This window comes from Myxine glutinosa, chromosome 1 (assembly GCF_964187855.1).
Source record: "Myxine glutinosa chromosome 1, kmMyxGlut1.1, whole genome shotgun sequence".
Lineage (NCBI taxonomy): Eukaryota > Metazoa > Chordata > Myxini > Myxiniformes > Myxinidae > Myxine > Myxine glutinosa.
In genome coordinates this window covers 81237351-81252556 of record NC_136261.1, presented here as the reverse complement: position 1 = coordinate 81252556, position 15206 = coordinate 81237351, and positions in this window count along the sequence as shown.

The following is a 15206-nucleotide window of genomic DNA, read 5'->3' as shown; positions in this document are numbered from 1 at the left end:
AATCTTCCGGAAGAGGCTTCTGTCTTCGGAAGAGACCAAATCGCACGCGCCTCTGGACTGGGGGGTCGGGGGCCCACGTGGCAGGTGTCGGCCCCCGACATGCGGTGTACATGCCTATTTACAAAGGGCCCCAATGCGCTGCGTGCGCAGGCCTTTAAGAGCCAGCTGTATGTAATTGTGTGCGGTGCTGGCCTGGAAATGTTAAAACGAAGGTTACTGACCTTGAAATGATAGAAAATAATGTATAATCAGTTATGAGGTTAGTTAGCTACACAATACCGAAAATTCGTTTCGATTCCGGCAACTTTGAAAATTTGACCTTTGTGACCTTCAAAGGTCAAAGGTCGAGGATTCTGAAATTTGTTGGAAAACTTGTATTTCATGATGTATGTGATAATATAAAAACGTGTACGACATTTCACCCTATCAGGAAGCGAACAATGTAATAAAACCATCAAAAATCGGCTTTTCTAAATTTAATGACCTTGTGACCTTGACCTTGGGGCGAAAATGAAAAATCGAGCTCCGTGGGGCTAGACACACGACATTGGCCTAACCAAATACCGAAACTCCTGTCAGATTCCACCAACTCCCTCGGAGAAGATGTAGCTTGAAATCGATTACCCCCTAAAAAAAATATCTTTTTCGGGCATGGCTCCGCCCACAATGGGCGCAATACGCCCACTCTAGGCAGGACAACTAGATCATGATATCAACCTCCCACCCAAGTTTCATCAAGATTGGATGATATCATCGGGTAGTTATGCTGCGGACAGACGGACACAGACACACACACAGACAGACAGACGCACATACATGACGAATATAGTGGTCACTTGATAACTCGTGAACCAATATATTTGATGAAGTAGATTGTGCATGCATTCTGCAAGCATCTTCTTTTTTTTTCTTTTTTTTCTTTTTTGTATACAGGATCGAATGAAAGAGCTAACATTTATCACACACAAAAAAAAAATCAAACAGACACACAAAACATATAATAAGGGTAGAGGTAGACAAGATGGGGAGAGAAGGGGAAGCACACAAACACAACATTTGAGAGCAGGGACATCGGGAGATCTGTGGGAGGGCTTGGGGGGAGGAGGAGTTGGAAGGGGGGGGGGGGGGGAGGGGTGGGAGAATTATAAAATACAAGAACACTGCAAGGACTTCCAGGAAGGAAGTTGGTATTTCAAAAAAGTGAATCTGGGGTGAAATTAGCGGGGGTAGAAAAGATCAAGGTTTTGGATGGGGGAAGATAAGAGATGGTGGTGAACAGCTGTTTTAAAGACCTGGAGGGTGGAGTGGGATTGAAGAGAGTGAGGGAGTTTGTTCCAGAGGTGGGAGAAAGAGGAATGAAGGAGTGAAGGTGAGCAGAGAGTCTTGAATTTGGCAGTTTAACCATAAGAGGGTTGCAGGCAGATCTAAATAAATAAATAAAGTAAATCAAGAATGAGTGATCAGAATGAACTCTTTATTTAACAGTTTACAGGTGTCGTAATTTTAATGTAAGATAAATGTGTAAAGTTATAAAATAAAACTATTGTTTACTTCTAATGCGTTGCTAGACAATGTAACTAGATGTAGTTAATGATTTCAAGCTGAAAGCAAACGTTAATGGTTGGATCTGTAACTTCTAAAACGAAATCAAGATAAACAATGATTGTCCTATTCTTGGAGCTGTTCCCACTTTGCACATCGTTAACAACTGAGTGAATTTGTGTCATCATCATGTTAAATACCCACTTCTCCAAAACCGCTTTTCCGATCAATACGAAACTTGAAACGTTTCAATTCTGATGGGGGGAAATATTTGCAAACTATGACGTCATCAGTCATGTGGTTTAGCCGCCATATTTAATTTAAGCAAAAAATTAAAAAATATTTTTCTCGAGTACAGTATCTCTTAACGGATCAATGCCAAATGTCACACATGTGATCAACTACTGATGTGTGACAAATATTTGTAAACTATGACAATCAATCACGTGATATGGCGCCCATCTTGGATTTAAGGAAAACCTTTAAACATCTTTTTTCTCCAGAACTGCTGACCGGATCAATACAAAATTTCACATGATCAACTCCCCATGAGGAAAAATGTTTCTGAACTAGGACATCATCAGTCACGTGGTATGGTGGCCATCTTGGATTTAAGGGAGAAAAAAATTGAAAATCCATATCTCCAGAACCACTCAACGGATCAATCCGAAACTTCATACTTATGATTGACTAAACATGGATTATTATTTTTTGCAAACTATGACATCATCAGTCACATGGTATGGCGGCCATCATAGATTTAAGGGAAAAAATTGAAAATCTATATCTCCAGAACTGCATAACAGACCCACACCAAAATGTACAGCTATGACTAGCTACCCATGAGTATGTTTTATTGAAAAAGGTCATGCCATCAGTCACGTGGTATGGCGGCCATTTACCTGGAAGCATATCATCACTGCTCGCAGTTCTAGTTTAGGCCTATATTTCCCACTATTGTATCATAGGTTGCTATACAGACAGCAATTCCATGTCTGATCTGGGTTCATTTCCAGACTCTATGATAAACACAGTAGAATACAGCATAACATTTATTTTGCGCACTTTTTATGGATGATAAAGAAGGTATGCCAAACTGGGTCAACATAACACTGCTACGTAGCATAAATTCCGTTTCCAAAAACCGAAATTCCGTCTCTCCGAGCCTCTTCACCTGACTGTTCCAAGGGAACAGGTCCAAGCAATGTCCGCCAAGCTGAATGTCTCTGTCCCCCTTTCCTTGGCGCCATCCCTGGCCGGTGTATGTTCCGATCACAGCAATGCAAAACCACAGATATACTGTAATAAAACTATATAGTTTCTTTTGATGTTTTGGATAATTTATTTTGGCAATCTGATCTGTTTTTCAAGGATTTTCGAACGTGCAGCCTTGGGTCTACAAATTATCTTGCTAGGGCAAAGCGTTCTTTCTTTACATCTGGCTTTTTCAGCAATGTGAATTGTGAATACAGAGAAAATATGCATTCAAACAAATTCGGACGAAACTTAGTGGACAGGTCGTGTGTGTGACAAGGACCAATGGACTCGATTTTGGTGAAGATTCCAATACGGATCTGGATACAAGTTTTTTTCATTTGTTTAGTGATTCTTCACCTTTGAGTGAAAGGGCCAAAAACGATATTTTGCACGATATCTCAAAAAGTTGTGAACGAGTTCTGACAAAACTTGGTGGATTCATTGGTTTGGTGACAAGAACAAGCTGATTTGAGTTTTGTTTCAGGTCCAAATCCAGATCCGGCCTTTCAGTGGGATACAAAACATATATTAATCAGCCTGGAGGAGGTGTGATCTCTATACCCAGTAACGTTCTAATTTTTTCACCTGCGATTGAAGGATCATGATGGAGCTTGTACATATATCACGTGCAGGACAAGGACATTGGGATACATCATACATCCGTGTATTTTTTCATTAATTACAAGGACATTATTTAACAACTAGTATAAAGCCCGTCAAAAAAAGATGGGCTGGAACAGTTTATTTGGCGGTGCAGCCGTGTGAGCGTGCCAAGGTCTGAAGCCTGGGCCTAGTGGCAGTTTTGCTTATATCTTCTTTATTTATTAGACATCCTTCGGACGTAAATGAACACTCGGTTTACTCTGTGTGCGTTGCACATCACGTGAGTGCGTTGCGAATGTCACCTCCCTGCGCCTTGCATTTATTGTTATTAAAAAAAAACTGCTTCTGTACACCGCCCTTATGGCTTGATTTGAAAGCCACAGTCTACAATTATTATTTTTTTGTATACAATATCGAGGCTCGTGTAAGAGCTAAAATTAATGACAAAAAAACAAACGGACACGCAAGACAAAATAAAGGGAGCGGGAGACAAGTTGGGGAGAGAGGCGGAAGTACACAAGTACAACATTTGAGAGCAGGGACATCGGGAGATCTGTGGGAGGGAGAGGGCTTGGGGGGAGGAGGCGTGGGAAGGGGGGTGGGGGTGGGGGTGGGCGAGGTAAAGAAACACATGGACACTGCTAGGACTTCAAAGAAAGAAGTTGGTATTTCAAAAAAGTGGATCTGGGGTGAATTAACTGGGTAGAAAAGATCAAGGTTTTGGATGGGGGAAGATAAGAGATGGTGGTGAACAGCTGTTTTAAAGACCTGGAGGGTGGAGTGGGATTGAATAGAGTGAGGGAGTTTGTTCTATAGGCGGGAGAAAAGAGGAATGAAAGAGTGAAGGTGAATAGAGAGTCTTGATTTTGACAATTTCACCATAAGAGGGTTGCAGGCAGATCTTGTGCGACCTGTAGGAGTATTTGGGGGACAGAGCACAGACAGGGCTGGGGTGCGGGGAGAGGGTGGCTAGGCCAGAGAGGAGTCGGTAGAAGATAGAACGACCACCATCCTGCCTGCAATGAGTGAGTGACATCGGGAAATGACAATTCCAATAGAAGAGATCATTACTCTTATTTTCGGTCTTCGGATTCCTCTCGGTCTTTTGGGTCCTGGGGTCATTTGGATTTTTGGGTGCTCAGTCTTTTGCATCATCGGGATCTTTTAGGTCCTCAGGGTCTTTTGTGGGTGTGAGCCTGGTGTTGGCTTAGCGGTTAGAGTGCTGGCTTGGGATGCCTAGGATCCTGGGTTCTAATCCCGGTCGATCGCTAAATGAACACCAGGGTGGTTGACTCAGCTTGTCATCCTTCCGAGGTCTGCAAATTGAGTACCAGCTTGCTTGGATGAATGATCCCGGTGTGTACCCCGGCTTAGAATAGGTACACCGTATCCCTGCGCATCGTAAGAGGCGATTCAGGGTTGGCGTCAGGAAGGGCATCCGGCCATAAAAACATTGCCTCAAACAGGGAACCATGATTGTCATGGGGCCCGCAAGGCTAACCCCCGTTCTAGCGGGGAGAATGGCCTTAAAACGACCATTCCTTCTGGGTCATTTGGGTCCTCGAGATCTTTTGTGTCTTCAGGGTCTTCTGGGTCCTCTGAGTCTTTTAGGTCTTTTACCCGGTGTACACACAGTCGTATTCAAAGATTGCCCATTAAAACCCCACTTAAATCCCTCCTAAAGCACTACTTAAAGCCCTTAAAACTTACCCTTATGAAGGGGGATAGACATCACACAAATACACAAACACACATTGTGTTTTATATGGTAGATGGATTCATCAAGATGCTATGTGAGATATGAATATGGGATCCCAGCCTAATGAGCAAACGGTTCTGATGGGATCACCAAACAAGATAACCTGAATACCTTTTATTTATAACTAAGATTTTAAATGTCTTTCAGAAACAAATGTATTTTTTCAGTTTTAGACACTTGGTCAGTCAAAATGAGATCCGCAGCTCCGCTTGATGGTTGAATTGTTGATCAAAGTAGTCTGTAGTCCTGCAACACGTGACGTATTCTCAATATTTTCACATCCTTAAAATTTTTTCACAAATCAAACATGGTGAACATCATGATCCCACTGGGAACATTCTTGATTCTCAGCTCGTGCGTTTAAGTAGGAACCACATGATTATGGTTATCAGTTCCCAATACTACAAAGACAAACTCCTTCAAAATAAAAGTATTCTGGCATAAATTGGTCCATGAGTGGTGTCTTTGCTAACCAGTGTTACTAAATTGGTCCATGAGTGGTGTCTTTGCTAACCAGTGTTACTAAATTGGTCCATGAGTGGTGTCTTTGCTAACCAGTGTTACTAAATTGGTCCACGATTGTTGTCTTTGCTAACCAGTGTTACTAAATTGGTCCACAAGTGATCTTTGCTAACCAGTGTTACTAAATTGGTCCACGAGTGGTGTCTTTGACAACCAGTGTTACTAAATTGGTCAATGAGCGGTGCCTTTGCTAACCAGTGTTACTAAATTGGTCAATGAGCAGTGCCTTTGCTAACCAGTGTTACTAAATTTGTCCACGAGTAGTGCCTTTGCTAACCAGTGTTATTAAATTGGTCCACGAGTGGTGTCTTTGCCAACCAGTGTTATTAAATTGGTCTACGAGTGGTGTCTTTGCTAACCAATGTTACTAAATTGGTCCACGAGTGGTGTCTTTGCTAACCAGTGTTACTAAATTGGTCCACGAGTGGTGTCTTTGCTAACCAGTGTTATTAAATTGGTCCACGAGTGGTGTCTTTGCTAACCAGTGTTATTAAATTGGTCCACGAGTGGTGTCTTTGCTAACCAGTGTTATTAAATTGGTCCACGAGTGATGTCTTTGCTAACAAGTGTTACTAAATTGGTCCACAAGTGGTGTCTTTGCTAACCAGTGTATTAAATTGGTCCACGAGTGGTGTCTTTACTAACCAGTGTTACTAAATTGGTCCACGAGTGATCTCTTTGCTAAGCAGTGTTATTAAATTGGTCCACGAGTGGTGTCTTTGCTAACCAGTGTTATTAAATTGGTCCACGAGTGGTGTCTTTGCTCGCCAGTGTTACTAAATTGATCCACGAGTGGTGTCTTTGCTAACCAGTGTTATTAAATTGGTCCACGAGTGATGTCTGTGCTAACCAGTTACTAAATTGGTCCACGAGTGGTGTCTTTGCTAACCAGTGTTAATAAATTGGTCCACGAGTGGTGTCTTTGCTAACAAGTGTTACTAAATTGGTCCACAAGTGGTGTCTTTGCTAACCAGTGTTATTAAATTGGTCCACGAGTGGTGTCTTTGCTAAGCAGTGTTACTAAATTGGTCCACGAGTGGTGTCTTTGCTAACCAGTGTTATTAAATTGGTCCACGAGTGATGTCTGTGCTAACCAGTTACTAAATTGGTCCACGAGTGGTGTCTTTGCTAACCAGTGTTAATAAATTGGTCCACGAGTGGTGTCTTTGCTAACAAGTGTTACTAAATTGGTCCACAAGTGGTGTCTTTGCTAACAAGTGTTAATAAATTGGTCCACAAGTGGTGTCTTTGCTAACCAGTGTATTAAATTGGTCCACGATTGGTGTCTTTACTAACCAGTGTTACTAAATTGGTCCACGAGTGGTGTCTTTGCTAACCAGTGTTACTAAATTGGTCCACGAGTGGTGTCTTTGCTAACCAGTGTTATTAAATTGGTCCACGAGTGATGTCTGTGCTAACCAGTTACTAAATTGGTCCACGAGTGGTGTCTTTGCTAACCAGTGTTAATAAATTGGTCCACGAGTGGTGTCTTTGCTAACAAGTGTTACTAAATTGGTCCACAAGTGTTGTCTTTGCTAACAAGTGTTACTAAATTGGTCCACAGGTGGTGTCTTTGCTAACCAGTGTATTAAATTGGTCCACGAGTGGTGTCTTTACTAAACAGTGTTACTAAATTGGTCAACGAGTGGTGTCTTTGCTAACCAGTGTTATTAAATTGGTCCACGAGTGATGTCTTTGCTAAGCAGTGTTACTAAATTTGTCCACGAGTGGTGTCCTTGCTAACCTGTGTTATTAAATTGGTCCACGAGTGGTGTCTTTGCTAACCAGTGTTATTAAATTGGTCCACGAGTGGTGTCTTTGCTCGCCAGTGTTACTAAATTGGTCCACGAGTGGTGTCTTTGCTAACCAGTGTTATTAAATTGGTCGACGAGTGATGTCTTTGCTAAGCAGTGTTACTAAATTTGTCCACGAGTGGTGTCCTTGCTAACCTGTGTTATTAAATTGGTCCACGAGTGGTGTCTTTGCTAACCAGTGTTATTAAATTGGTCCACGAGTGGTGTCTTTGCTCGCCAGTGTTACTAAATTGGTCCACGAGTGGTGTCTTTGCTAACCAGTGTTATTAAATTGGTCCACGAGTGATGTCTGTGCTAACCAGTTACTAAATTGGTCCACGAGTGGTGTCTTTGCTAACCAGTGTTAATAAATTGGTCCACGAGTGGTGTCTTTGCTAACAAGTGTTATTAAATTGGTCCACAAGTGGTGTCTTTGCAAACCAGTGTTATTAAATTGGTCCACGAGTGGTGTCTTTGCTAAGCAGTGTTACGAAATTGGTCCACGAGTGGTGTCTTTGCTAACCAGTGTTATTAAATTGGTCCACGAGTGATGTCTGTGCTAACCAGTTACTAAATTGGTCCACGAGTGGTGTCTTTGCTAACCAGTGTTAATAAATTGGTCCACGAGTGGTGTCTTTGCTAACAAGTGTTACAAAATTGGTCCACAAGTGGTGTCTTTGCTAACCAGTGTTACTAAATTGGTCCACAAGTGGTGTCTTTGCTAACCAGTGTATTAAATTCGTCCACGAGTGGTGTCTTTACTAACCAGTGTTACTAAATTGGTCCACGAGTGGTGTCTTTGCTAACCAGTGTTACTAAATTGGTCCACGAGTGGTGTCTTTGCTAACCAGTGTTATTAAATTGGTCGACGAGTGATGTCTGTGCTAACCAGTTACTAAATTGGTCCACGAGTGGTGTCTTTGCTAACCAGTGTTAATAAATTGGTCCACGAGTGGTGTCTTTGCTAACAAGTGTTACTAAATTGGTCCACAAGTGGTGTCTTTGCTAACCAGTGTTATTAAATTGGTCCACGAGTGGTGTCTTTGCTAAGCAGTGTTACTAAATTGGTCCACGAGTGGTGTCTTTGCTAACCAGTGTTATTAAATTGGTCCACGAGTGATGTCTGTGCTAACCAGTTACTAAATTGGTCCACGAGTGGTGTCTTTGCTAACCAGTGTTAATAAATTGGTCCACGAGTGGTGTCTTTGCTAACAAGTGTTACTAAATTGGTCCACAAGTGGTGTCTTTGCTAACAAGTGTTACTAAATTGGTCCACAAGTGGTGTCTTTGCTAACCAGTGTATTAAATTGGTCCACGAGTGGTTTCTTTACTAACCAGTGTTACTAAATTGGTCCACGAGTGGTGTCTTTGCTAACCAGTGTTACTATATTGGTCCACGAGTGGTGTCTTTGCTAACCAGTGTTATTAAATTGGTCCACGAGTGATGTCTGTGCTAACCAGTTACTAAATTGGTCCACGAGTGGTGTCTTTGCTAACCAGTGTTAATAAATTGGTCCACGAGTGGTGTCTTTGCTAACAAGTGTTACTAAATTGGTCCACAAGTGGTGTCTTTGCTAACAAGTGTTACTAAATTGGTCCACAAGTGGTGTCTTTGCTAACCAGTGTATTAAATTGGTCCACGAGTGGTGTCTTTACTAAACAGTGTTACTAAATTGGTCAACGAGTGGTGTCTTTGCTAACCAGTGTTATTAAATTGGTCCACGAGTGATGGCTTTGCTAAGCAGTGTTACTAAATTTGTCCACGAGTGGTGTCCTTGCTAACCTGTGTTATTAAATTGGTCCACGAGTGGTGTCTTTGCTAACCAGTGTTATTAAATTGGTCCACGAGTGGTGTCTTTGCTCGCCAGTGTTACTAAATTGGTCCACGAGTGGTGTCTTTGCTAACCAGTGTTATTAAATTGGTCCACGAGTGATGTCTGTGCTAACCAGTTACTAAATTGGTCCACGAGTGGTGTCTTTGCTAACCAGTGTTAATAAATTGGTCCACGAGTGGTGTCTTTGCTAACAAGTGTTATTAAATTGGTCCACAAGTGGTGTCTTTGCAAACCAGTGTTATTAAATTGGTCCACGAGTGGTGTCTTTGCTAAGCAGTGTTACGAAATTGGTCCACGAGTGGTGTCTTTGCTAGCCAGTGTTATTAAATTGGTCCACGAGTGATGTCTGTGCTAACCAGTTACTAAATTGGTCCACGAGTGGTGTCTTTGCTAACCAGTGTTAATAAATTGGTCCACGAGTGGTGTCTTTGCTAACAAGTGTTACTAAATTGGTCCACAAGTGGTGTCTTTGCTAACCAGTGTTACTAAATTGGTCCACAAGTGGTGTCTTTGCTAACCAGTGTATTAAATTCGTCCACGAGTGGTGTCTTTACTAACCAGTGTTACTAAATTGGTCCACGAGTGGTGTCTTTGCTAACCAGTGTTACTAAATTGGTCCACGAGTGGTGTCTTTGCTAACCAGTGTTATTAAATTGGTCGACGAGTGATGTCTGTGCTAACCAGTTACTAAATTGGTCCACGAGTGGTGTCTTTGCTAACCAGTGTTAATAAATTGGTCCACGAGTGGTGTCTTTGCTAACAAGTGTTACTAAATTGGTCCACAAGTGGTGTCTTTGCTAACCAGTGTTATTAAATTGGTCCACGAGTGGTGTCTTTGCTAAGCAGTGTTACTAAATTGGTCCACGAGTGGTGTCTTTGCTAACCAGTGTTATTAAATTGGTCCACGAGTGATGTCTGTGCTAACCAGTTACTAAATTGGTCCACGAGTGGTGTCTTTGCTAACCAGTGTTAATAAATTGGTCCACGAGTGGTGTCTTTGCTAACAAGTGTTACTAAATTGGTCCACAAGTGGTGTCTTTGCTAACGAGCGTTACTAAATTGGTCCACAAGTGGTGTCTTTGCTAACCAGTGTATTAAATTGGTCCACGAGTGGTTTCTTTACTAACCAGTGTTACTAAATTGGTCCACGAGTGGTGTCTTTGCTAACCAGTGTTACTATATTGGTCCACGAGTGGTGTCTTTGCTAACCAGTGTTATTAAATTGGTCCACGAGTGGTGTCTTTGCTAACCAGTGTTATTTAATTGGTCCACGAGTGGTGCCTTTGCTAACCAGTGTTATTTAATTGGTCCACGAGTGGTGACCATGGTGCGTTCTATGGTGCGTTGGTGAAGCAGAACCATCGTGCGTTCATCAGGCAAAGCTGAACACAGATGGAAAACCGCCATTATTGTCACACTCCATTTCACTGTTTGTCTGTCTGTGCGTTCCCTTATATCTTGATAACGGGACATTGTAGGGTCACCAAACTTGGCAGACATATTGGAGGCCCATGGGGGAGTGTCATATGGTGGGGGAAAGGGCATTTTGAAGAGGGGAGGTGTCATTGTAAGGGCATGTCAACCAAATTTAGCACACATTATGGGGGACAATGTGGAGTAATATGGGGGTGGTAGTAATGTTATGGTGTTGGAGGGGGTGTGGGAAGCGGGTTCCCTATTTTGGGGTTCGGTTATAAACGTCAGCCCTATGGGCCGCAGAGCTACTAAATGTAGCTGCACAATGGAAGCCGATGGAGGATTTATAGTGAAAAAAAAAGAAGTTATTGGCTTTTATCAATTTTTCAATTTAGGGGGATGATTGGAATAGGGGGATGTGGGATCTCTGTCATGGCTTGAGTGATCGCCAGCAAACTTGATAGATACAGTGTAGGCCACATGGGGGGACTAATGATGAAAAAATGAAGGTTTTAGCTCCAATAGATTTTGAGATTTAAGAAGGGATTGAGAATAGGGGGAAGGGTAATCTTAGTAACCGTTTTAATTGATCTGACCAAACTTTTCAAGGTTGGTGTCGGCCCCATGTAGAGTAGAATTAAGGGGGGATGGGGAAGTGGTAAAGGTTTAGGGAAGGGGGTAGGGATTGGTTGTGTTTGTTGTCTTGATAACAATGGGGGCAGAGCATGTGGAACACCCTAGAGCTTGGCATTTGTTTCAATCACCTTCAAATAGTGTTGTCCATCTCCCCCACGAGCATGTACATTTCACATAAATGCAAACAAAAAATTGAAATCTCGGACAAATACAGTCAGATAAATGGGATATGTTGCAAATGAGTTACCGTGGGAAGTGGAAATTACATAAATAGGCTTAAAGGAAGGATTAAAGTTCACCAACTTGAACAGAGTGTAAATGCAATCGAGGTGTTTTGTACCAAATGGCCAACACCATGTTATAAATATTCATTGCCAAATTAGTAGAAGAAGAAGAAGAATATGATGATGAAGTGCTGGTGAAAAATTAGACATTTACAGAAAGAAGGGGCCAAGTTACTCATAATTGGTACTTGTTAAATTTGAACATACAACCAACCTGAACGGGCATCTTACGTAAACAACCAGGTAGACAGACAGCAGACCTTGTTCAACCATTAGGGGTTTCAAAAAGACCTCGGTGGCAAGCATTCCAGCCATAAGGCTTCCTCTTTAAAAAGGAAACATCTGAAGCAGAACCATGGCCAGACATCGACCCTGTGGTTGAGCCCACTTTGGCGAGTCCTGCCAGTTCGGTGCCCTCCCTGGGTCAAACCCACGATCAGATTTCTTGTGCTTTTTTAAACCAACGTCATATGCAATTTTCTTCGGAATGAAAAATGCCAACAGTTTTGGACCACGTTACCATTTGGTCTCTCTTTCAAGTGATTCGTTAACAAAAACAACAGGGCTGTTTCAAATCGTCAAGACTTCGGGCTCGACTGAAATAAAAACAACAGATACGTGACAATAAAAAAACGGAAATCCACCGGGATCATCGAATCGGCATTTACTGGAGAAGTTTCTTGTTTTAATCAGAAAACTTTATCAACGAATGTGACAAAGTAGGTAATGATCTCATGAGGAGCCGCCAGAAGAGATACAGAAAGTCCTTTAGAATGTCGACCCCGACATTGAGTTAATTTACTTTGTGGAATTTTAAAGAGTGAATCATCATCATCATAATCACCATAATAATCATAACATAATCACCATAATCATCACAATCAGCAGCAGAATTGTCATCAGCATCCTCATCAACATCAGCAGCATTGTCATCAACATCTTCAATATCATCACAATCACCATAATTATAACTAACATCATCACCATAATCATAATCATCATCATCATCATCAGCAGCAATGTCATCAACATCGTCATTGTCATTGTCATCATAATCATAACTAACATTATCACCATAATCATAATCATCATCATCATCAGCAGCAGCAGCAGCATTGTCATCAACATCTTCATTATCATCATAATCACCATAATAATCATAACATAATCACCATAATCATCACAATCAGCAGCAGAATTGTCATCAGCATCCTCATCAACATCAGCAGCATTGTCATCAACATCTTCAATATCATCATAATCACCATAATTATAACTAACATTATCACCATAATCATAATCATCATCATCAGCAGAAGCAGCATTGTCATCAACATCGTCATTGTCATCATAATCATAACTAACATTATCACCATAATCATAATCATCATCAGCAGCAGCAGCAGCATTGTCATCAACATCTTCATTATCATAATCAACATAATTATAACTAACATCATCACCATAATCATAATCATCATCACCATCAGCAGCAGCATTGTCATCAACATCGTCATTGTCATTGTCATCATAATCATTATAATCATAACTAACATTATCACCATAATCATAATCATCATCACCATCAGCAGCAGCATTGTCATCAACATCGTCATTGTCATCATAATTTCCATAATCATAATCATCATCGCAATCAGTAGCAGCATTGTCTTCAACATTGTCATCAACATCAGCAGCATTGTCATGAACATCGTTATCATCATAATCACCATACTCATAACATTATCATAATCACCATAATCATAACTAACATTATCACCATCAGCAGCAGCATTGTCGTCAACATCGTCATTGTCATCATAATCATCATAATCATAACCAACATTATCACCATAATCATCATCACAATCAGTAGCAGCATTGTCTTCAACATTGTCATCAACATCAGCAGCATTGTCATGAACATCGTTATAATCATAATTAACATTATCACCATAATCATCATGACCATCAGCATCAGCATTGTCATCAACATCATCAAGATCGTCATCATCATCATCATCATCATCATCACCATCAAGATCACAGCATTGTCATCACATCGTCAAAATCATCACCAACATCAGCAGCATTGTCATCAACATCGTCATCAAGATCATTATCATCATCGACATCAGCAACATCGTCATCATCAAGATCATCACCATCAATGTATCCGATATTTGTGAGTTGTGACAGACCGTCTGTGTTTTAGAAAACCGTCTCTTGTTGAACGTAAAGTCTGTTGATAAGGGTTGTACTGGGACGATTGCCGGCGGTTTGCAGCAGTCAATCAAGGCAGGAATGGGTTGAGGATGTCGGCGATAACTTGCCTACAAATCCCCAAAGACACACTGTGGGATCCACAACGTCTGCCAGCAATCAGTGTTGGCAGGCAAATCCTCCGGCTTAAGTAACGTCCATCCGATGGACGGCGAACACGAATTATTGATGGTTCGTCCCACATGCGAAATACCAGGACGGCGGTTTATAGCTGGGTCGACATTGGAACTCAGGCTAGATACTAATAATATCATATATCATATCATATAATGCACTTAATATTAATCGGAGGTTATTTTGTCAACACGTACGAGTACACCATGGTGATATGAGGAAACGAGCGTTGTTGGACCAAAGCAGGCAGGGCTTGATGTACAAAGAGCGAAATGAACGATGGTAGGAGCACTGAAGAGGCGACTCGATGATGGTGAGAGGTGCTTGGTGGAGGAGTGGAGGGGTGGAGGGGTGGAGGGGTGGAGGGGTGGAGGGGTGGAGGGGAATGGTGGAGGGGAATGGTGGAGGGGAATGGTGGAGGGGTGGAGGGGTGGAGGGGTGGAGGGGTGGAGGGGTGGAGGGGTGGAGGGGTGGAGGGGGAGGGGTGGAGGGGTGGAGGGGAATGGTGGAGGGGTGGAGGGGTGGAGGGGTGGAGGGGTGGAGGGGTGGAGGGGAATGGTGGAGGGGTGGAGGGGAATGGTGGAGGGGTGGAGGGGAATGGTGGAGGGGTGGAGGGGTGGAGGGGAATGGTGGAGGGGTGGAGGGGAGTGGTGGAGGGGGAGTGGTGGAGGGGTGGAGGGGAGGGGTGGAGGGGAGGGGAGGAAGGGTGGGGTGGAGGAGGGGAAGGGTGGCGGGGTGAGGAGGGGAGGAGGGGAGGAGGGGTGGCGGGGTGGAGGAGGGAGGAGGAGGGGTGTAGGAGGAGAGGAGGGGTGGAGGAGGGGAGGAGGGGAGGGATGGAGGGGTGGAGGAGGAGAGGGTGGAGGGGTGGAGGAGTGGAGGAGTGGAGGGGAGGGAGGGGAGGAGGTGGGAGGAGGGCAGGAGAGGAGAGGGGGAGGAGTGGAGGAGGGATGGAGGGTGGAGGAGTGGAGCGGTGGAGCGGTGGGGGGTGGAGGAGTGGAGGGGTGGAGGGGTGGAGGAGTGGAGGGGTGGAGGGGTGGAGGAGGTAGGAGGGAGGGGGAGGGGTGGAGGAGGAGTGGATGGGGGGGTGGGGTGGAGGAGGGGAGGAGGGGTGGAAGGTGGGAGTGTGGAAGGGAGGGATGGAGGAGGGGGGGGGGGGGTGGAG